This window comes from Rutilus rutilus (genome assembly GCF_951802725.1).
Source record: "Rutilus rutilus genome assembly, chromosome: 23".
Lineage (NCBI taxonomy): Eukaryota > Metazoa > Chordata > Actinopteri > Cypriniformes > Leuciscidae > Rutilus > Rutilus rutilus.
The window spans coordinates 27,845,979-27,867,223 of NC_140233.1; the positions used below are offsets into that span (position 1 = coordinate 27,845,979).

The 21,245-nt window shown below is 44.7% G+C and overlaps 1 protein-coding gene and 1 long non-coding RNA gene across 2 annotated transcripts in view; one reads left to right on the plus strand and one right to left on the minus strand.

Moving 5' to 3' along the window:
• Window positions 1-21,245, minus strand: part of LOC311283110 (uncharacterized protein) — a 790,474-nt gene that overhangs the window by 373,372 nt on the left and 395,857 nt on the right. The window lies entirely within an intron of this gene.
• On the plus strand, window positions 6,367-7,380 carry LOC311282579. Its single transcript, XR_014625963.1, has 3 exons — window positions 6,367-6,402; window positions 6,491-6,606; window positions 6,714-7,380. It is a non-coding gene; the product is annotated as an uncharacterized lncRNA (long non-coding RNA).

Here is a 21,245-nt window from a genome sequence, read left to right on the forward strand (position 1 = left end):
TTGTGTAAACTGAATAATTGTACTGGAATTGCATAACAATTTCAAGTTGCATGTGTGACTATGGTGAATTTGTTTGTCTCCTTAGTGGAAAACTCTGCTATTTCCCATATAGCTGCAGTAAAACCATTTACAGGAGCAAAGAATCGCCATGTGGCCACAATGTCAATCACAATTGCATTAACCATGAACATGCTTTCCTCACAACAGGATTCAGTAACTCTGAACTTTGCACTTTCCTCATGCTCCTTAACTGAAACATTGGTGTTGAGAGATTTTGAGGCAGATCACACCTCATACTCACATTCTCAGGCTGGCTCTGTTACAACAACAGGACCAAATGTGCATCACAATTGTAAAACCTCCTCACCTGTGGTTGGGGGATGATGAATTTACACACAGCTACTGCTAAATCAGCCACATCATCTGATCTTCACACACAGTCAAATCTGCATCTATCTGATTCTGCCTCACAAAATATAATGCAATTTTAATTAAGTCTTTACATCTAGACTGAATTATAACTGTGAATTGCATCCAGTAATTGCATCCAGTAATTGTTTGTTTTGTTTTTCTTTGGATTTACTTTATCACTTAAGTTATTGTTACGAGTTTCAACTTGTGTAACTGGAGTAACAAATGATTTTTGATTGGGGTTCACCACTCTCAGCTCTCCTAGATGGAAGCCCTGGAAAACAGAATCAAAGAGTTAGTGAGGGAAAGAGCGAACCGCCATCTTCATCTCCGAATCTCTGTCTCTTTATTACAAATTTCAATTGTGCAAAACAATAAAACATTTCCCTAGTGTAATCATGTTTCAGTGATTACACTGAAAACTGTTCAACTTATTATAGCCTACATTTTTAAACACAGACCAGTCACCTAACTGCTTCTGTATAACTTTTGGAATAACTCCCCTTTAAGTTTTAAACAACATACCCCTCTTCTCTTAACATTAACAATCATTTATAGCCTGTCAGGATACCTTAAACACCCGAAATAAAGCATTACCAGAGTGTGAGGACACCAGCACCCAGATTCACACATTCAGCCACAATACACATCTCTTATGCGGCCGCTAGCACCATTGTTTACAAAACCTGTTTCGCGCGATTATAAACGCGGCTCTTTAATTCAGCTTCACACGGCAAAAATTCCATAACCAACTCATCACAGTATCAATGCACGACATACACTTCAGGAGGAAACTCAAACTTGTCATTTTTACAGAATACTAACATTGAAAACAGATTCAAAGAGTTAGTGAGTGAAAGAGCGAACCGCCGTCTTCGTCTCCGAATCTCTGTCTGACGGTGCGTGTCCACTACAGCGGCAAAAGTCCGCTCAGTGCCGCTGGCAACGCTGTAACGTCTCCGCTTTGGGGTGTGTCTGTTGCGAGTGTTTTTAATCTATGTTTTTTACAACACACGGCCAATATAATCATCATAGATGCACGCCATTACATTTGGAAATAGACAAGCTTTGTTTCCAAATGCCCCAAGCAAAAATATCCTGTCAATTTTACAAACTTTTATAAACCCGGCCAGTATAATCACAATGAACACATCCAGAATGAAATATTTAACATATATATAACAACTGCAAAGCCTCTAATTTGTAAACAAAATGATTTACGCACTAAAGCCGCATAAACGCCGGCACAATTTGCATATTCTTAAACTCTCAAGACAGACGTCACATCCCGAACCTCACAGCAATTGGCTGCCGACCGCGTTTTTCGCTTGATATTTGCATAAAGTTGAGAACTGCCCAACCTTTTGACGCTCTCGGTCGCTCTCAACGCTTTCTCCGGTCCGCTGTCAATCCCAAAATGCACTGCGCGAGCGTGAAGCTCGACTTCCATAGGAATGAATTGAAAACGCTCGCTCCGCTCGCACCCTGCCAGTGGACACGCACCGTGAGAGAAGAGGGAGGCGTCCGTCACCTAGGCACCGCGGTGCAACGATAACCGCACTTTGGTTCCGCTTTCTTTGGTTCCCCCCTACTTTAATATTGTCTTACACAATAAAAGTTTAAATTCTACTAAACGCTGCGCTGGTTATTATTTTATCACATAAGGGTGTATCACATTATCATTTGTCTCACCAAGTTAAATTTTAAAATGTATGTCAGTATTTCTAATTTTTACCCAAGTACAAACAATTGTGTTATCAATAATGCATTTGAAACATTTCTGAAACTTTTTGAGCTTAAAACTTTTTCTGAAACTGATTTCTGCTTATTTGTATTTTGTCCATTTTACTTGCAACAATGTTTTTGGACATTAATTCAATTGAATCTCTGTGTTTGGTTACACAGAATAGTTTGCTGATACTCTTCATGAAATGGTGTTTTAAACCAGCATTTATTGTTTTGTTATAATGCAATTTATTTAAATGTTTCCAGAAACAGTGTAAGAGCTTGTAAGATCTTCTGATGTAACATATTTTATTCTCCCTTGACCATATTTTTAAGTACATCAATTTAACAAAATTAGACAAATTTTAATCTGACCATATCAAACCTCTGACCAATGACAAATGCCACATGTATGCTTTTGCTGTTTGTTGTTCTGCTCTTCACAGGATCCCTGCTACCAAAGTTCATATCCTGTGTCCCGTCTCAGAAAGAGGAACCAGCGTTTGCTCCCAGATTCAGTGCCTGTTCTTGTGGAGATGTGAAGTGTTGGATGGATGATTTGCATATCTATGAACAGTGCAACACATTTGATAAAGCCTCCTCATGCAGGGCTGAAAGGAGAACAAAGACTGAAGACTGACCAACTGCTATTGCAACAAGCCTGGACGAAAAGTCTGAAGATGCAACTACACGCAACAGAAAGCATGTCTTTATGGACTGTGCCACCTTTGGACTCCATGTGTGTGGCCAACGGTGCCAAGGGCGGAATTGTAGGATTGAAAATAATCCAAGATATTTGAAATGAACAAAGACATTTGCTTTACTGTTTTCCACCCCCTCTTTCCCCAATGACCATTTGGAGTTCCTAAAGGCTTCAAGGGTCGATGAATTGTCACAGCTTTAGTACGGTGGGGGAAATTGTAATTATCTGATTGGTCAGTTTGAATGTCTCACATCTGGGTTTTAGTCACATGGTCAGGAAAAGGATAAAAGAAGATTGAAACTGTTGCTCTGTCTCTTTGGTGCTCTGGCTCTCTTCTTCTCTGGGTCCCTTTCTTGGGGCTTTCTCTCTTTACCTCATCTTTCCTCTTACTCCATATTTTGTCATTAAATCTTTTCAACTACAAATAATGTGCTAAATAGTTTTGATTTGGTATTGACCTTGAAGTGCTACCGTCATTGGTAAAAGTAGAAGTGGGTGGAATAGACAATAAATGTACAGTTTTCTACCATCTTGCTAATAACATTTCTTCGGCAGTCTTGCAGCTTGAACCCCTGCAGGAAATCCACCCTTACAATCAAAAATGGTATATTAAAAGTGCAAAAATAATTTAATATAATTGTTAAGACACACTTTGAAATCAATAACAGTTTAATATACTATCTTGTTGTGTACATTGCAAAGTAAAAGTACAGCAGCATGTATAATCTTTTGAACAAAATGCATTAATACATGAAGGATCAGTGAAATGCTATGGCAGAGCTATATTTATACATTTCTGCAGAACATTTCTGTTATACTTGTATTACCGAAATGTACACTATGAATATTACATCACTAAATAAATAAGCATCACAAAAGTTACAGAAAAAGCAATATGCAGAAGTGAATAATGCATGATTTACAAACTCAGGCCTACAAACGGCTGAACCAAAGACACAGAAGAGCTTGAGTGTCACATCTTCACCTTCAAGTGGACGATCACTTCTCTGAGACGACTCATTTTCCACAACTGAGGGCTTGTGGTTCAGACACTGTAGTATTTGAAGACTGCTTTATCACAGGATCTGTGAAAGGGAAGAAGAATGCATATTAAATGAACCAATGATTAATATTTTTGTATCGATGTTTGAATTTGTGTATTATAATTTGTATAGATATGCATTAGAATTTTGTTTTTTTTCTTAGTTTACCTTTCAAAGCTTTGGCTATATCCTCATCAAGCTGGACATGAGTGTCTTTTATCCTCTTGTCTGTCGTCTATAAAGCACTCTATGAGTTACACTGAACATGAGATTAGAAGAAGCCCAACACAACTTACAGTGAGCAGAGTTCAATCAGAAACTCACTGATATAGTTATTTGCAGCAATAAAGCGACCTGTGAGTATTAGAGGGTATGTTGTATATGTTGTATATTGATAATTGTGGTTTATTTAAACCTAGGGTATTTCCTATGAATGTGTCTATTGTGTTCACGGTAACATATTCATCTCTGTTAAAAAGATTTAAGGAAATTAGAAGTTGTGCATAATATTGTATGCCAGGACAACTCGCTGGGACAAAAAATCGGCACTGGCATTTTGGCCCAGACCGGCCCACTACATATGATCATAAACACCACCCATCTTTGCACGCCCTTTAATTTATATACCAACTCCTATTTTAGTAGGAACGAGCGAGAGTTAATGTGTAAGTTTTGAGCGTTTAATGGTGTTATTTCGCAGTATATCCCCCTACTGGACGCATAAGGAACAGCAGGGGGGTAAAACTGCTTGGGGCGTAGATCTACCGGCTCCAGGTCTGCAGCCTCCCCATATAGCTATTTTTAAGTGTACTGTCGATCACGTGATATGACGTCATGACGTGCAGCTGACGTTACCTGAAAAATCTATCCAAGATGGCTACCCTCTCGAGCGACGTGGTGTCAAGAATGAAACAACTTGTAAGTAAACCAAAACACTTCAAAACTACTTTGCTTGTTGTAATATTGTAAGAATATCATATTACACGTGATATTTGACTGTTAGACGAGGCTATTTTTAAGTTGCAAGCGCGGTGTCGCGGGCGCGATTGCCGTCAGTCCGCCTGCTAGTGACAGAATATCCTGTGTAACGTTAGCAGCTACTGTTAATGTCGTGGCAGGGCAATAATGTTAACGTTAGTCAATAACTCTTTTCAGCAAGCGATAGCCCTTCTGTTTTTGAGTGTGTTGCTGCTGTTTGTGTTAAGCGCCCTGCTCTGGCAAGTTCAATGTGATGTTATCTACATGCACCCAAATGAGCTAGTGGCTAACGTTAGCAGTTACGTTAACTTTTACTCAAACAAAGTTAAGGTTATGGACATAATAGTTACCGAATGAACTATGCAAGTTTTTATTAAACCTTTACAAACGTCTTTTCATTATAGGTTTAAGTGGAAGGAGTGCAATGAGCATCCCCCAAAATCAAGGTGACTCAAATGTTAATTTAGGCTGTAACTATTTTTCACCATTTCTTTTATTTGGAGCCTAATTCATTAGCATCAATCAAACGTCTCTTAAAAATTAAATATCTTGTTGTCTGTTTTTGACCTACATTGTCACCAGAGAGCAACTTTATCGGTAAGTTACATTAACTTGAAATTTTGTATCATTAATTTGTCATTAAAGAGGTTGATTGCATAATTTGGCTGGTTTCATATTGATTGTTTTATCTGTGCAGGTGAAGGACTTCTTGGGGAAATGGCCGGCTCTTCGGATTGAATCACAGGTAAAACAGACTCACTTCTCTTTTCTGCCACTCTTCACACATATTTCTATGCTTTATTTTTTATATGTATCACATTCAAATGGAACAGCAAATGCCACTATTCACTGTGTGTAAGAGCTATCACTTTGCATGTGACCATGTTGCTCAACAATGTATTTTAACAGAACATGTTGCATCACAAATGTGTTTTCTGTTGCAAATCGAGTATTAATCTTTTTATATAATTATTTTTGTTTGTTTTTGTTTTCGTAGCTTTGTGCTGAGTTCCAACGCATTACAAACGTCAACATACGGAACCAGTTCTATGCTGTGCTTGACCAACACACACCTGCACTGGTGGCCTTGTATAGGCAGAGGGCGGCACGAACCGGTAAGATATCAGAGGCGCTGAGTGACATCTTAAAGATTTATCAACTGATATGTTTTGTCTCTTATGTTTACTGTGATGGCCAACTTATTCAAACTGAAAATTCAGTTTTGTGGTTCTTGCAGATTGTGAATCCACTTAAAGGCTTTTTAATTTCAAACTTTACAGGAATCTGTAAGGTGCCTCCATAATTCAGAGAACAACCCACACAAATACGATCCACAAACCGGGTAAGACTGCGTATTGTATACTGTAAATGTTAGTTTAATCTACTACTATATGGATTTGAAATACTAAAACTGAATTTCATTTATGATGCCTGCAACTTTTTCCCCCAGAATAAATTCATCACATAACCTGGCTGTAACCACTTACCTCTTCAAAGAATTGAGGACAACTTTTACAGACGTTGACCCTGAATGTGCAAAAGGTAATCTTAAAGATGTTGTAATCATTTTAATGTCCTCTATTTTACTTAGTTTTATTGGCATTACATTTATTTATGATTTATTCAACAGGTTGCAAGACGTATTTTGAGACTTTGCGGAGGAAGTATTCTTTGGCTCAGCCTGAAAAGGCCCAGAAAAGAAACACTATGAAGAACATTGCAAAGAACCGTCAAAGAAAGAGACGGGTAAGTTAAGAAACTGGTTAAGCAGTTTTTTTAGTTTTTGTTTTCTTCAGAATGTAACTGTCGTCCTCTCTGTGTTTTAGTGGTTAAATTACTGTCATGTTTTGCAGTTGCTGGAGACCAGGTCCAGTGTTGTACAAACCAACACAGAAGGGAACTGTGGAAGACTGCAACAATAGAACTGATGTCTGATGAAGATGCTATTGTTGATGGAAGGCCAGTGTGGATGCTGAGGTCTCCACCAAACAGAACCACAGAGTTATCTGCTCTCTGCCAGGTTCTACAAACCAGACTAGAGGCTGACCCACGCTACGTCACACCACCAGTGCATCATGGCAGTTTGAAAAAATGAATATTTACATATATTTTATATACACTTTAATTTCTATATTTCTTATTTATTGATCTCGTTTTATATTGTATACTTTGTATATTTGTTCCTTTTTGATGTGCATGTTGCTTATCTCCACGTTTTGTATTTTATTTCTTTACACCTTTGTTCACATTTCTTTTTCCCCATTCATTTTAATGTATGTTTATAATGTTCTTTGGAATGTTCATGTTATATTTGTTTTTTTTTTCCTTTACATTTTCATCCCCTCAAATATTTTTGTTCCCCCATTCCTTTTTAATGCTTGTTTATAATGCTCTTTGGAATGTTTTATTTACCTTAATAAAAATGTCAGACTTTATCATTGTTCTATGTGTGTGTTTTTAAAATTATATTTGAATGTATTAAAATTGGGGTAAGGGGGGTTTAGTGTATACTGAGCAATATCTGCATAGCTGGCCTATAACCAATCAAATCACTGTGCAATAAGGCCTAGGGTGGGCTACGTTCTAAAAGTAACCAATCAAATCACTTTCCTGGGTTTTCAATGTGTCCTGTCCTCCAATAGTGGTCTGGGTAATGGGAGTGGTTTTAAAAGAAAAGGACCAATGGGGGGAAGGCCAAAAGGTGCACAAAGGTGTGAAAATGTTCTCTTGAAAAAACCTTTGATGGGATTACTTGCCATGGCAACAAATGGCTGTAGCACGGAAGTATATGTCCACAACATACATCCGATTTGGTATCATTTCGGATGTATACGGATATATACAAACCCATGGAATTTAAGCTATCCGGCCAGTATACTCCTGGATTCTTCCGAATTTCAGCAGTGTATACAGGAGTATACTGGTCCGGATACACCTCTTTTCATGCAGTGGCTGCTGGTTTTTGTTCCCTATCACTGGGACAATAGTTTGCACGAAAACATACTGTTTTGTGGAGAGCTACCCACATGGACTACGGCTCAGGAATGTTTCCGCTGCATGGATAACTACTTCAAAGAGAACGGCCTAGACTGGCAGAACTGTGTTGGGGTGTGCACCGTGCAGCGATGGTGCCGCGTCAATGACAGGCAGGCATCACGGTGTCGTCAGGCAGATACTTGATCGTGCCCCAGAAGCTAAATGGACCCACTGTTTTCTTCACCGTGAAAGCCTTGCAGCAAAAAAAAAATGTCACCAGAGTTACATGAGGTGATGGATGTAAGTGTGAAAACCATAAACTTCATTAAAAATAATGCTGTGAACTCCAGATGTTTTGCCAAACTTTGTGAAGGCTTGGAAGCAGATCATGTCCAGCTGCTCTATCACAGTGAGGTGAGATGGCTCTCAAGAGGACTGGTCCTCAAGCGTTTGTTTGAACTGAGGAATGAGGTCCTATATTTTCTCACTGAGAGAAATTCTCCTTTTGCACATTATTATGCCAATGCAGAGTTCACAGCTAAACTTGCCTACCTCTGTGACATTTGTTCACTGCTGAACCAGCTGAATATCTCACTTCAAGGGAGAAATAGCAACATATTTTTTGTTGCAGATAAAGTTCAAGCTTCTAAGAATAAACTTGCTTTGTGGATTAAGAGGGTTCAGGAAAAAAGGATGGACATGTTTCCCCTTTTGTCTGACATTTTGGAAAACTCCCCCGAGGTGAAGTTTCTTGACTTAGTCTCACAGCACCTCTCACAACTGGCAGTGAAATTTGATGACTACTTTCCTGAGGATCCCAGAGAGGGACACATGTGGATTGTGGACCCATTTTCTGTGGATCCCACTAAAAATGATGTTGCTTTGCCCTCACATCTGGAATCCCAGCTTCTGGAAGTAGCCACTGACAGTCTCTCCAATATGATATATTCACATTATAATGCTTGATCTGTAGATAAAAGGCTGTGGATTTGCATAAAATGACTTTATTTTTGTGTATTTGTATTTTATGTTTGTTGCTGTTTTTAAACGACTCGCTACCGTGTACCTGTTAGATCACACACATCAGAAGGACTATGAATCGGCATCAAACGCACAATAACTGGAATTTAAAACTGTGAAAAAACAAATGATCAATAAACTGTTGGACAGATATACACTAGGTAGGATTTGTGCGCTCGACATTTCTTCGCTTTGTGCCGTGGCGTGAACTTTTAAATGCGCACTTGTGCAGCGCAGCGCTGAACACTGTGACTCCATGTTGCTTTGAGCACATCATTCTGCGCCCGCGATACGCATACGTGCCTTGTGCGCTCTGTTTTGAAGGGTTTCATATTATCATGGTTTCGCGCACTGAAAGATTATTAAAAGCCTATTTTTTTTTATACCTAGCCTGCACAACACATTTAAAATAAGCATAATTTAATTGTATATTATTTCTGTGTAGTGTAGTGTAGGCTTTATAAATATATACACTTCTGAATTCTTGACATTCATGTATAAATATAAAATTGTGAAATGTATGATTGCCTGATTGAATTTTATAAGAGTACTAACAGTAATTTGTTTTTATTAACATGTTTAGATTTGATAAAATTACTATGCAGATTTTTTCAAGAATTACTTTTTTTTTGCTGCTGATTTATACACTCACTAAGTTTAAAACAAAAATACATAATACATTTATGTAATATTTAAAGGTGTTAACTGTAATCTTACACTGCAAAATGATAACTTACAAAAGATTTAATTCATCACATTTATGTAAGTATCTGGATATTTGCCGCGGGGCGAGGGCTTCGATAACCTCTCTCTTTTTTGACCATACATGTGTTTGCATCCCTGCAACATGCACGTGTTAGCGAGTATCCTAGCAAACATAGAAGGTTTTGTCTTAAGTGAGAAAGACAATGCATGTGTTCAGTATCAGTGAACTGGTTCTGTGAATTATGTCTTAAAATGACAGCAGCGTAATTCTTGCTCTCTGTGTTTTTAATGTTCATCTAACAACAAAAAGACAAAGAAATCACTCACTGCTCTTGACTGACTAACTTTTGTAACTTCAATAATGTTTAATCTTTATTTAATTTATACAATGAAGTTTATATGCAGTGTTATTTTTTACATTTGATTACTTTATAAAATGTCTGTACCTGAACACTACAGTTAGACCTGCGGCTGGTTGCATAAACATAGCCATAATGTTAAGACAGTGTCTTAAGTTCTAGTATGGCCTACTAGCAGTTAGTCAGGGGCAGTCAGTCTTAGTTTTCGGTATCAAAGTAGGCGTATCTACGTTTTTATGTAACTGATTTAAAAAAGCTATGAACCGTCTTAAAGAAAATAAACTGATGTCTAACTTGTAAGACTAGTCTTTGAGGTTTATGCAACCGGCCACTGATCAACCCGACAAGCATTGCTTATTTTATTTGTATCTTTGCTCTATTGTATTCATTTGTGCTCTTGTTTGTAGTGGGATTATTTGTTCTTATTTTCTTTGTTTTTATTTGACAACTGACCATATGCACGTAACGTATTTACGACCACATGAACACAATATAAAGAGATGACTACGCCACCCCTTTAAGAATAGAAATAGGGCACACAGGTTCAGTACCACTGAGGGCAAAAAGAGACAAGTATATTAGAAAAGTTCATTAATACCACATTATAAATAGATAAAACATTCAGGATGGCAGTGTAGCCAGTCGATTGGGAAATCTCAGTTTAATTTATATGTTTTCATGTATAAGGAGAAATGCTCTATAAGTGAGTTAACTTTAGCAAAACTTGAATGAAATGTTCTATTTCTAATGGTTCTGATCTGAGTTCCAGTCAGTTGTTGTGATGGGACTGTAATTATAGGGACACCATAGGAAGATACATTGCAACGGTAGTTTTTTGCATGCATCAGTGTGATTAGTACATTTTCCTTAAAAATGGTGCTTTTAACCATTTTCATTTTAGCGTCTCATTCGTACGTGTCTTTCTATGCAGGGATGAGAGAGTAGGCCTTCTGATGTGAAGTGTGACATTTCTCTTTCTAGATGCTCGCTGAAGTGCAGGAAAACTCTCTCGCTGACAGATAGGGAACGATACTGGTTACTCACGTAACCTCGGTTCTCTCTAGAAGAGGGAGCGAGTATTTGCGTAAGCTAGCTTATGCTACGGGAAAAGTCATCTTTTCTCGAGATACTGAAGCCAAAAATGATCCTTAATTTTCATTTATTGTCCACGCAGTGCAGCAGGCGGCTAGCAGAGCTAGAGCGAGCAATACTGCGCGCTCATTGGCTGCCGCGCGGCAACTGCTTTAGCCTATCGGTGAGCCCAGCGTGACGTCAGCCCGCCAGAATGGGCGGCGTCAGAGCGTATATAAGGAAGGCTCGGAGGCTAAAACTCTGGTTTCTGTCGAATGAAGCGACATGAGCTTGCGGCGCGAGCATGGCAGGGAACGCAAATACTCGTTCCCTCTTCTAGAGAGAACCGAGGTTACGTGAGTAACCAGTATCGTTCTCGTACGAGAGGTTCTCTCGTATTTGCGTAAGCTAGCTTACGCTACGGGAACCCCATTGTCAACGCCGTGCGCGCCTTGCATCCACATATAAACCCCCGGAAGGCCCGGGGGGTCTTAAAAGTGGAAGAACAGGTGGCCAGCAGAGCGGGCCAACACATGTTCATAAGCACTCATAGGGAAAAAGGATAGAGCGGCGAGGCCGGTCTATATATCACTGACATACCCTGAGGTGCAGCTCGACCAGGAGAGCTAAATCGAGTAACTAGCCTGCGCATTCATAAGCAGGACATAGACCCGACTTAGACTGACAGAAGTTTAGCCTGCAGGGCGGGAACTTCCAGGTTATAGAACCTGACAAATGTAGAGGGGGAGGCCCAGCCCGCCGCCGTACAAATGTCCTGAATGGAAATCCCGCTGGACCATGCCCACGATGAGGCCATGCCTCTGGTGGAATGAGCCCGTACGCCCAGAGGGCACTGCAGGTCTTTGGACGCATAAGCTGCAGCAATAGCGTCCACTATCCATCTGGATAGCGTCTGTTTCGAGGCGGCGAGACCTTTAGCACGGCCCCCAAATGAAACAAAGAGCTGCTCCGAGCGCCGAAAAGCAGCGGAGCGCGTGACGTAACACCTTAGAGCCCTGACCGGGCAAAGGAGGCTACTGTCATCCCCACTGCCGGACGGCAGAGCTGAGAGGGAAATAACCTGGGCTCTGAACGGGGTACCCAAAACTTTGGGGACATAGCCGTGCCTTGGTTTGAGAATGACCAGCGAGTCATAAGGTCCAAACTCAAGACACGCCGCGCTAACTGACGGCGCGTGTAAGTCGCCCACGCGTTTCACTGAAGCCAGAGCTAACAGAAAAACGGTTTTAAACGTCAGGTATCTCAACTCCGTAGAGCCCAGGGGTTCGAAGGGATAAGCTTTTAGGGCCTCTAGGACCAAAGACAGATCCCATATGGGTACCAGAGGTGGCCGTGGAGGGTTCAACCTCCTGGCCCCTCGTAGGAAGCGGGTAATGAGTTCATTCCTTCCCAATGTGCGGCCGCGCGCCGAATCGGCGAACGCGACGATCGCCGCAACATAGACCTTGAGCGTGGAGGGGGACCTGCCCGCGTCCAAAAGCTCCTGAAGGAAGTTCAAAACCTGTGGAACCCCACAGGATTGAGAATTCAGACTCTTTTCCGCGCACCATTTGTTAAACACAGACCATTTAGACGCATAGAGCCGCCTCGTTGAGGGAGCTCTGGATTGCGCAATCGTGTTAACTTCTCCTTCTGGCAAATCAACGAATATCCGTTGATCACCCACGCATGCAGAGACAAGTGCTCTGGATGGGGATGCAGAATTGAGCCTCGGGCTTGAGAGAGAAGGTCTCTCCTCACTGGAATCGGCCACGGGACTGTTCCTGACAGCGCCGTCAGCTCTGGGAACCAAAACTGGTTCTCCCAGCGCGGGGCTATGAGGAGCACCGCGCAGCGCGTTTCCCTGATCTTTGCTATCACCTGAGGCAGCATAGAGATTGGGGGAAAAGCGTACAATGGGACGTTGGGCCAGATTTGGGCCAGCGCGTCCTCGCTTTTTGAGAAGAACCTTTGGCACTGAGCGTTCTCGCTCGTGGCGAAAAGGTCGACTTGTGCTTTGCCGAAGCGACGCCACAGCGTCTGGACTGTTTGGCTGTGTAGAGCCCATTCCTAGGGGGGAACATTGTCCCTGGACAGCCTGTCCGGTCCGTCGTTTAGGCGACCGGGGACGTGCGCGGCTCTCAGAGAGCGCAGCGAGCCCTGAGCCCATACCAGAAGGCGCTCTACTAGAGCGCACAAGGTTCTGGATCTGATTCCGCCCTGACAGTTCACATACGACACCACAGACATGTTGTCCGTGCGGACTAGCACATGGTGCCCGAGCAGGTATGAGAGAAAGTACTTCAGCGCCAACATCTCCAGACAGTTTATGTGAAGGCTTTTCTCCTGGTCCGACCAACGGCCGTAGACCGGTCTGCCCTCGTGAAGCGCTCCCCAACCTGAGTTGGACGCGTCTGTCGAGATCACTTTGCGGTGTGAAATCACCCCCATCGTAACTCCTAGTCGGTACCATTCGGCTGCCAGCCAGGGCTGCAAGGCTGAGACACAGCCCTGAGTCACTCTGACCCGAACGCGGCCTGAAGCCCACGCTCTGCGGGGCACTTTCGAATTCAGCCAGCATTGCAGCGGGCGCATTCGCAGTAAACCCAGCTGCAGAACTGCTGCAGCTGAAGCCATATGGCCCAACATCCTCTGGAAGGTTTTCAGGGGGAAATACCTGTCTTTTTGAAAAGACGCGGCGAGGTGTCGAACACAGCGCGCGCGCTGTGTTGACAGCCTGGCTGTCATGGCCACCGAGTCCAGTTCTATTCCCAGAAAGGAGATCAACTGGCTGGGGATCAGAGAGCTCTTGGTCCAGTTCACCGAAAGACCCAGGCTTCCTAAGTGACTGAGAAGCAACGTCCCGTGGGAAGTGAGCACTTCCGCCGATTGCGCCAGAATGAGCCAATCGTCCAGATAGTTCAGAATTCGCATCCCCTGTGATCTCAGGGGAGTGAGAGCCGCATCCATGCACTTCGTAAATGTACGGGGTGCCAGAGACAGGCCGAACGGAAGGACGGTGTATTGATATACCTGGCCGTCGAAGGCGAATCTCAAGAATGGCCTGTGACGGGGTATAATCTGAATCTGAAAGTATGCGTCTTTCAGATCGAGAGAAATAAACCAGTCCCTCGGGCGAATTTGCACGAGGATTTGCCTGGTCGTGAGCATTTTGAACGGCCGCCTCATGAGAGCTTTGTTCAAATATCTCAGATCTAATATAGGTCTGAGCGCTCCGTCCTTCTTGGGAACGAGGAAATAACGGCTGTAAAAGCCTGCCTCGGTTAAAGAAGGGTGAACTCTCTCTATGGCCCCTTTGTGTAATAGTTTCGCTATTTCTGCGTGAAGCAGATGGGCTGCTTCCGAGCTCACCACCGTCTCGACGCGCGTTCGAAACCGCGGCGGGCGGCGAATGAACTGTAGCGAATAGCCCCGTATTACTGTATTCAGTACCCATTTCGACACGCCCGGAATAGCTTTCCATGCATCTGCACTCATAGCTAGGGGTCGACTGGCCTCTGGGTCCCGCCCGCTGCTCTGCGCGGGGCACGGGACCCGAAGCCCGCTGTCGGTGCTGGGAAACGGGGGCTCGCTGATAGTGACAACCGGCTGAGCAGTGCTCACAGACACGGTCTCTGGAGACTGAGAGCGCGCTGTAGTGGGCAGCCCGAGGCGCGAACGCGGGGCGGGCATGAGAGTGTGCGCGCTGAGGAGCGGGCACGGACCTCTTTATTAAAACACGGCCGGTGGCACGGGGCTTTATGTGATCTAAACCCTGAATTTGTGAAGCAGAGCGGGCAGTGTGTGGGAGTGAGCACTGGACAGGGGGCACATTTCCTACACTTAACACTCGAGCGGCAACCGCGCGCTTTATGTGAGTGTGCTCTGTGGGATACACAGGGGAGATCGTGCTTGTGTGTAGACATGAACACTTGGGAGTGGACATATTTACTACACTCATAACACTGCCGGCATGAGCCGGGTGACCAGACATTATGCTCATTTTGCGATTTATCTGGGTCGCCGTAAAAACGGCGTCTGGGTGCAGGCGAGAGTTTTAAAACTGGCTCGTTGGCTGCGGAGAACACTACTGCAGTAGCCTTTACTAAGGGGACTGGCAGAGGAAGGCAGATGAGTTTGGACGGCGGTCCGGCCTCGGCGGGACTCAACCGTCTTTTCCTCCCAGCGCGCGCTAGGAGGATTTCGCAGGCTCAGGTTTCAGCGAGATCTTAGGCCGGGGGCACCGCGGGGGAGGCGGCCTTTGCTGGCTGGTCGAACGAGACCTGGGGCGGCCACGCTGACGCTGCTGCGAAGGCGGAGGTCGAGACGAGGGCTGAGTGGAGCTGCGTGCAGGAGGCTGTTTAGACTGAGAGCGGCCTGCAGCGGAGCTCGAGCGGCGAGGCAGGAAAAGATTCATGGCCTGCGAGGCCTTCTGTACCTCCGAGAATCGATCGACGAGGCTGCTCACAGCGGGGCTGAAGAGGCCGGTGGGGGAGAGCGGGGCGTTGAGGAAGACGGACCGCTCGGATTCTCCCATGTCAGCGAGCGTGAGCCATAGGTGGCGCTCTGTGACGGTGAGCGAGGCCATGGAACGCCCGATAGCCTGTGCTGCGACATTCGTAGCGCGCAGGGAAAGGTCCGTCGCGCTGCGCAGGTCCGTAAAAGCGGTCCGATCCGAGCCCTTCTCATCCAGCTGGCGGAGGAGGTCGGCTTGGAGGATCTGAAGCACCGCCATAGTGTGCAGGGCTGAAGCGGCTTGACCAGCGGCGGAGAAAGCGCGGCCGATAAAGGCGGAAGTGGTCCTGCAGGTTTTAGACGGGAGGGCAGACTTTGAACGCCATCTCGCGGATGGGGGGCAAAGGTGCGCTGCGACCGCCTGTTCAACCGGGGGGATGTGGTTATATCCCTTAGCCTCGGCTCCATCCACGTGCGAAAGAGTCGACGACGCTGGAGAGCGGAGTCTGGCTGAAACTGGGGCGTCCCAAGACTTAGAGAGCTCCGCATGGAGCTCTGGCAGGAAGGGCGCTGGTCTGGACGCTGGCGAGTGGCTGCGGCTGGGTAGGAAACACCCGTCGAGCCTGTTCGGTGCGGGCACCGCAGGCTGGGACCATTCGAGACCCAGGTGTTCGACGGCCAAAGTGAGGAGGCGGAGAAGCTCGGCGTCCACACTGGCGTGGGTCCTACCAGACCCGCGTGTAGAGGAAGAGGCCTCATCCCCTGAGGCACTCTTCGCTGTCTGATGCCAGGAGAGAGCAGCTGTCCAGAAGTGCGTCGTCCTCCGCTTCATCCCCTGAGGCGACGGCACCGAGGGCGAGAGCCGGCGGCTGCGCGTCGGGAAGCGGGGGCGGAGAGGGAGAGAGCGAGGCTCGCGGGAGGGGCTCCGGCGAAAGCCTGACTCGGGTCTCGGGCTCCGGTGGTCTCTGGGAGCGGCGCTTTTTCTTCCGCGGCGCTGAGACTGGAGCGGGGTCAGCGTTGAACAAGGCGAGTCGAGCCCGCAGGGTCGACATCGGCAGTTCTTCGCAGAATTCACAGCCGCCCGAAGCCATGGCAACGGCAGCGTGGTCACGTCCCAGGCAGAGAGCGCAGATAACATGGCGGTCTCTATCGCTGAGGTGAGAGCGGCACGAGCCGCAGAAATTACGAGGCATGTTGAACCAAACGCCTCTGCTCTTTTAGTGTCGCGTGTAGCGAAACACACACACACAAAACAAGCAGCAGAGAAAAGGATATTTGTCGCCGGATAGCTGAGCTGGCACGGCAGGCTGAAGGCGGCGAAAACTCGACCGGCTTCTCCAGGCGCTGTCCTAAGCTGGCTCGATGCTGTTTCGACGGCGGCAGCTTCTCTCGGAGAGCAGCGATGCAGTAAGCTTCGCTGAAGAGACAGAAATCAGAGTTTTAGCCTCCGAGCCTTCCTTATATACGCTCTGACGCCGCCCATTCTGGCGGGTTGTGACGCGCGAGGGCGCCACGTCACGCTGGGCTCACCGATAGGCTAAAGCAGTTGCCGCGCGGCAGCCAATAAGCGCGCAATATTGCTCGCTCTAGCTCTGCTAGCCGCCTGCTGCACTGCGTGGACAATAAATGAAAATTAAGGATAATTTTTGGCTTCAGTATCTCGAGAAAAGATGACTTTTCCCGTAGCGTAAGCAAGCTTACGCAAATACGAGAGAACCTCTCGTAAGAGAACTCAGTAATATCAAGATGTGAAGGATGGAAGTGCAATTATTACAGTGGCTTTACAAGAACAAGAAGTTTTACAACAACAAGTAAAGTAATTTTAGTCCAGTTTAGTAAGAGATATAAGATTATGTGTTGACTTAGTAGATCATAATAAATGAATAACGTGTGTGAAAGGTTTGATATTGTGTAGTTTGTGATCCTCCATCAGCAGCTGCAGTTTCTCTCAGCTGTATCAGTGCAGTCACTGTGACGTCTGACTGACAGAGGTTTTTGTACGACTCTTTATCACTGTGTGAACACATACTGACTGTTGATATAGTGATCACTCTGACAGTAATAATCTCCTGTATCTTCAGTCTGGACTCCACTGATGGTCAGAGTAAAATCACTGCCAGATCCACTGCCACTGAATCTAGATGGAGTTCCAGTATTACGGGTTGTTGCTTCATATATGAGGAGTTTAGGAGCTTCTCCAGGTTTCTGTGAGTACCAGGCTAAACGATCATTACCAAAACCATTGGCATTCCACACTCCACTGCTGGTTTTACAGTTTATTCTGACTTCTTCTCCTGGTTGAACTGTTATTAATGGACTCTGAGTTACAGTATACTCTCCTCTACACTCTGAAAGAAAACACAAACAAAAATGATTCATATATATTTCACATTTTAAGATAATAAATAATCATTATAAAAGCTGTATTACACAAACCTTGAATAAACAGTGCAATGGTCCAGATGAAGATGTTGATTGTGTTCATTGCTGTAGTTTAGTCTTGTGTGATGATGAAGATTGTGTTCTGTTCTGCTCTCAGTCATGAAGTGTTAAACTCACAGCACTATAAACACTCTCAGAGCACTGAAGCATGTGCTGACAATGCAAAGAAGTGGGCAGGATTTACAACAGCTTGTGCTGATAACAAACTCATAAACTCTCTTCAAAGATTTTACTTTCAGAATAATGTTATTGAACCAGTTAGTGATTAATTGCACATTGTTATGGGGTGGTGTGGAGATGAACCCAATTGCAGACAGTAGTCACAGGAACACAGTTTATTGTACAAATAACAGGAAAAGCAAAGCCCACAAGGGGGCAAAACAAGACAAGACAGGACTACGTGTGACTAAACTAGACTATGACTCTGACAATTAACTAGACTATAAACAAACAGCAAAAACAGAACTTTCTCTGGACAATACTCTTGACAGGATACTCACAAGGTTTCACAATGAATAACACGCAATATTAGACAATGTACCGACACAGGACAGAGAACATGAGGGGATTAAATAGGGAGCAAACTAATCAGGAAAACAGGTGACAGCGATGATACAATAATGATAACAAGATGAGATAACAAGGGGGCGGGGTAAAGTGACAAGACAACGCAAGCACACAGCCCAAACAAATGGCTATGTGCTTACACATAAAACATGGGTCTGTCATGATCCTGCCTCAAGAATTAAACAACATCAAGGACTAGATGGCAGGATCATGACAGAACCCCTCCCTTAAGGAGCGGCTTCCAGACAACAAAGTTCATAGGAGGGAGTCCATGGTGAACCGGTGGGTCAGGGGTCTTGGGTCTTTGGGATGAGGGTGTGGGCTGCGGGCAACGGGTCCGGGCAGGTTTGGGTGGAGTTGTGTGAAAATTGGGCGAAACAGTCCGGTGTTGGACAGAGACAGGGGGTACAGTGGATAACTGAGCAGGACTCTTGACGGGGGGAACAGGTAACAAAACAGGACACATGACAGGAGGGGTAATAGGTGGCTGTGTGGCTGAAACAGGAACTGGGCTCCCTGATGACGGCTCGGAGCCAACGCTCGCCATCTCCGCCTCGGAAACAGCGTCGTCTGTAGCGTCGTCTGTAGCCGTCTCTGGAACGTCGCTTTCTGTAGCTGACTTTGGAATAGCGCTCACGGCAGCTGACTGGGATACGGCGCTCTTAGACTCAGGACAAGACATGACGGGGACTTCAAGAATTTGGACCAGACGTTTCAAGTACTCAGACATTGTCTCGGCAGCGACGAGGACAGGCATCTTTTGAGAAGCAGAAACCGACCGTAAGACAGCTTCAGCAGCTGAATCGGCCGCTGCTCTCTCTGCAGCACTCACGACTGCAGGCTCTGGAACAGCGCTTGCAGTAGCGGGCTCTGGAACAGGAAGAGATGAAGAACGGAAAGCTCCTTTCCTCCTCCTCTTTCTCATAGGACGCGGTTCAGAATCCGTAGCCGGACTAGCGACCAGTTGGAGATGTTCAGCAGGGACCATAACTGGAGCTGGGAGGGCGTTCTCGGGCAGCGCAGACTCTGTAGAGGATGACTCCGAAGGAGAATCCCACGAAGTCCGTCTCCCTCGTTTGCCACGGAGCTCAATGGGTGCAGAAGAGGCCTCAGGAGAAGAAGTGGAACCAGCCTGATCACCATGGGCAACAACAGCCAGGACGCGACCCTCCGGGACTACAGGTAGCGAGGCAGGTGTAGACAAGATGGAGCCCCGCATCTCCCTTCGAGATAAACAGTCCACCATGTCAGAAAACGGCCGGTCTACCAACCTCTCCCGTTCAGCAAGAGGCGGAGGAGCGTTGAGACCCGTTATGAAGTAGCGGTTGAGAAGGATGTCAGGGAGGAAGAGTCGCTTCTCATGAGCAACCCGAGCGTACTGTTTAATGGACCTCTCTCCCTGAGGCGGAATCGGCAGCTTGCCGATTCTGATATCAGAACTTGTCTTGTGCCACCACTCAACAAAAAGATCCGCTTGGGACTCGACGGGCGAGGACATACTGTCCGCTGGGTTCGGTCTTGGTCGGTACATTCTGTTATGGGGTGGTGTAGAGATGAACCCAATTGCAGACAGTAGTCACAGGAACACAGTTTATTGCACAAATAACAGGAAAAGCAAAGCCCACGAGGGGGCAAAACAAGACAAGACAGGACTACGTGTGATTAAACTAGACTATGACTGACAATTAACTAGACTATAAACAAACAGCAAAAACAGAACTTTCTCTAGACAATACTCTAGACAGGATACTCACAAGGTTTCACAATGAATAACACGCAATATTAGACAATGTACCGACACAGGACAGAGAACATGAGGGGATTAAATAGGGAGCAAACTAATCAGGAAAACAGGTGACAGCGATGATACAATAATGATAACAAGATGAGATAACAAGGGGGCGGGGTAAAGTGACAAGACAACGCAAGCACACAGCCCAAACAAATGGCCATGTGCTTACACATAAAACATGTGTCTGTCATGATCCTGCCTCAAGAATTAAACAACATCAAGGACTAGATGGCAGGATCATGACACATATTTATTAATTGTGAAATATTTGTGTTTATGTTTGTCAGGCTGATAAGACACTAGGTATTGTCTGGAGAATCATGAATGTAGATCATTTTAAACATATGTCATACGCAGCAGTTTCTCTGAGTACAGTTCTGTGCTACACCTTTAAAAGCATGTTAACAATGAGAAATCAAGAACTAAATAAATCAGTTTTACTATATTTAGAGTCATAATAATAAAAAAAAGTCCTTTATGGTCTTTGGAATCAATGTTGACATGTTGGTATCTGGGAAATATTTTCATGATGTCTATTTTCCCACATTTTCCACATGCATGAAGTTCATCAGGACTCATAATCAGGTCATTATATATTAAACAATGTGCATCTGAAATGTTCAGAATTATTGATTCATTTATTTGAAGCTGCAGGTTTTTCTGTGAATCATGATGATTGATCTGCATATGAAGAACAGAAGCATCATTATGAGAAACTCCACAACATCATCCATGATCAAAGAGGTCAAAGGTCACCTCAGAGGTCACAGCTCATCAAATATATATTTTTCTTTATTTGAACATTCAGTTAACTGATTGAAATAACATAATTAGAACACAACAATTATTAAGGAAAAATATTAAACAAAAATCTAAAGAATATGAAAGAAAACACTTTAACAACATCATTGCACAAAACAAAAAACAGACAATGAGATAAACAAGAATAGAAAAAAAAAAGGAAAGAGGGCATTACGTAAATGAAAAGAAACCTAAAC